Below are 2658 nucleotides of genomic sequence, written 5' to 3' on the forward strand. Positions count from 1 at the left end.
CCTTGTTGGAGATGGTGCTGGGCTAGGGGAGAGGGGGAGAGGTGGGTGGCATCGGGTGAGACGCCAGCTTGGGGACAGTCCTTGCAGGAGTTGCCCAGGCAGCAGGGCCAGGCCCCAAACAGGTCAGCCCCTTCCCCAGGAGCCTGGAGGGGCTGAGAGAGCCCCCTGCCCTCACCAGCCCGGCAGTAGGAACAGGACCCTCTGCACAGCCCCCTTTGCTCGGCATGTGGCCCCCCTCCCCGTGCCTCAACCTCGCCCCTCTAATGGCTTCCATGTGTTGGCACCTCCCGACCCTGGTGCTCAGCGCCAGCAGCCCGATGAGATCCAGATGGGGCTGGGTGGAAATTCAGGCAGCAGCGGTGCGGGGAGCACGGCGCGCAGAACCAGCGCGGGGTGGGTCCCTGCGCCCGCTCTGCCAGGGAGATGTGTCACTCCCGGCTGGGCCCCGGGGCTGCGCTTGAACCCGGGGTGCAGAGGGAGCCTGGAGGCGGGAGATGTCCCGAAAGGGTCCTCGTGGGGACTGGGTTGGAGGGAATCAGGGTGGGGCTGGGGCTTTTGCAATGGCTTTGTGCCCACATACCCCTCTGTCCTTGCAGGGTGCCCCTGCACTCCCGCCCTGTATGTGGGGGCTTGGGGGCTGCCTGAGCCGGTGCTTGGCTACGTGGGGTCCCAGCCCCTCGCTGCTGCTGGTGAGTGCACTCACCCTGCGTGGGGGAGGTGGGGTCAGCCCTCCATCTACGGTGTGCCACTGGGGTAGCACTATCCTTGGACAGGAGTCGGGCTCTCCATGAAGCAAGTAAGGCAGATCACCAAGCTGGGGAGGTTTAAAGGGCCAGATCCTGCCTGGGCTTCTGGGCCCAACAGCCACATCCCCTCTCCCAGGTGCATCCCAGAACTTGCCAGCTCCAGCTGTTTGCCATCACCTTCTGCTGGACTCTGGTCCTCAGCATCCAACCCAGCCAGCACCCTTTCTGATATGTCATGGTCACCCTTGTCTCCCCTCGGTCCCCAGCATGCATGGCATGAGCAGCCCTTTCTGCTTGGACATCCGTTCTTATCACCACCAGGTCCCACTCCCCTGCCACTTTGAAGGGGATCAGGGCTGTGGCTGTCCACAGGATGCTGTTGAACACAGGTGATGTCCATGCCATAGCCATGGCTCCAGCATTTGCAAATAGCTCAGTGGTTTCCCAGCAGCTGGTGCTGGTTTAGAGGCAGATGCCTGCTCGAGATGCAGGAGCCGAATGGCCAGAAAATGAGAGAGACCGTGAGTCGGCAGCTCTGGCCCCTTGTATCCTGTCTGCTTATGAACTCCAGAAAGTCCAGGTGTGCTCCAAATAGAAGGGGGGTGCTGCTGGCTGTGGGAAGCAGAGACCACCGGAGCCTCGCACATCCACAGTGCAGGCAAACTCAGGTGGGTAGATGAGAAATGACAGGCAGAGGAGACCCACAGCTCTGCTGTCCCCATGGGTCAAGCCCTCTGTCCCCTTCCTTAGCTGGGGCTTGCCTGGCCAAGCGGTGGGGACGCCCAGTTCTGGTGACCAGGGCAGCCTGAGGGCAGGATATGCACATCTGGTCCTCATCACTGCATCCTGCTGCCCTTGGCCCTGGAGGGTGGCCCCTTTCCTCTCTGATGGAAGCTTTAGAGGGGGAACCTGCCACCCGTTTGGCAGCTAGAGATACCAAGAGCAGGCAAGAACTCTGCATGCTGCCATGGAGTCCTGCCTGCTCGCACCATGGCTGCCTGCTGGGATACGCTGTGGTTCAGCGCCCTGCCCCAAAAGCCCATACATGTGACATACGGGCAGCGGGGACTTCAAAGAAGCATCAAGCCCAGTGCATGGGGAGCTAAAGATGCTTGGTGCTGGGTGCTGTATGTCCAGCTGCCCCAGGGGAGGATGCCCTGGTGCTGGACATGGGCAAACAGGGCTTTCCACCGGACCAGTGAAGATGCAAGGGAAGGGCTGGGGTGAACAGCAATCTGGGATAAAGGAGAGGGCTCCAGATGCCAAAGTCAACTTTGCCTTCAAGCTGTGGAGAAGAAAAACAGGAAGGGACCATGAGAGCAGTCCCAGTGCCGGCACCTCCCTGTCCCACCGCGGGGCCAGGGCACTTCCTCCAGGGCTCAGGCTCTTCGGTGGCTTGCGCAGCTGCTGAGTGAGCAGGAGGCTTCCTGCTGCAGGCTGGAGCCCTGCCTGGACGCACCCTGCCTGGAGTAGGCAGAAGCACTTCCAAACTTGCCTTGCTGCTGTATCGCACCCTCCGCAGGGCACGTGCTATGCCAAGATCGCTGGGGGAGCTGGTACAAGCCAGACCTGGGGATGCTGAGGCTGTGCCAGGTCAAAGCAGCCTGTGGGCTGCATCCACAAGGAGCAGGGATGGGTCCAGCTCCCTGGCGTGGGACAGGGACCAACCCAAGCCCAACAGGAGAAAAATGCAGGAGAAGGTGGCCTGGGTCCTGCTGGGGGTACAAAATTTCCAGCAGGCAATGCTACATGCCAGGGAAGGTCTGCAGCACTGAGGTGCAGAAAGGTCCATGTCCGTGTCTCTATCCAGTGCATCTCTTGGGCAGGGGCTGAGGTGCACCAGCCACCCAGCTGTGTGCAGAGCTCGTTTGGGAAAGCGATAGCCTGGGCAAAAGCCTTTGCAGCAGGGCAC

This window comes from Grus americana, chromosome Z (assembly GCF_028858705.1).
Source record: "Grus americana isolate bGruAme1 chromosome Z, bGruAme1.mat, whole genome shotgun sequence".
Taxonomy (NCBI): domain Eukaryota; kingdom Metazoa; phylum Chordata; class Aves; order Gruiformes; family Gruidae; genus Grus; species Grus americana.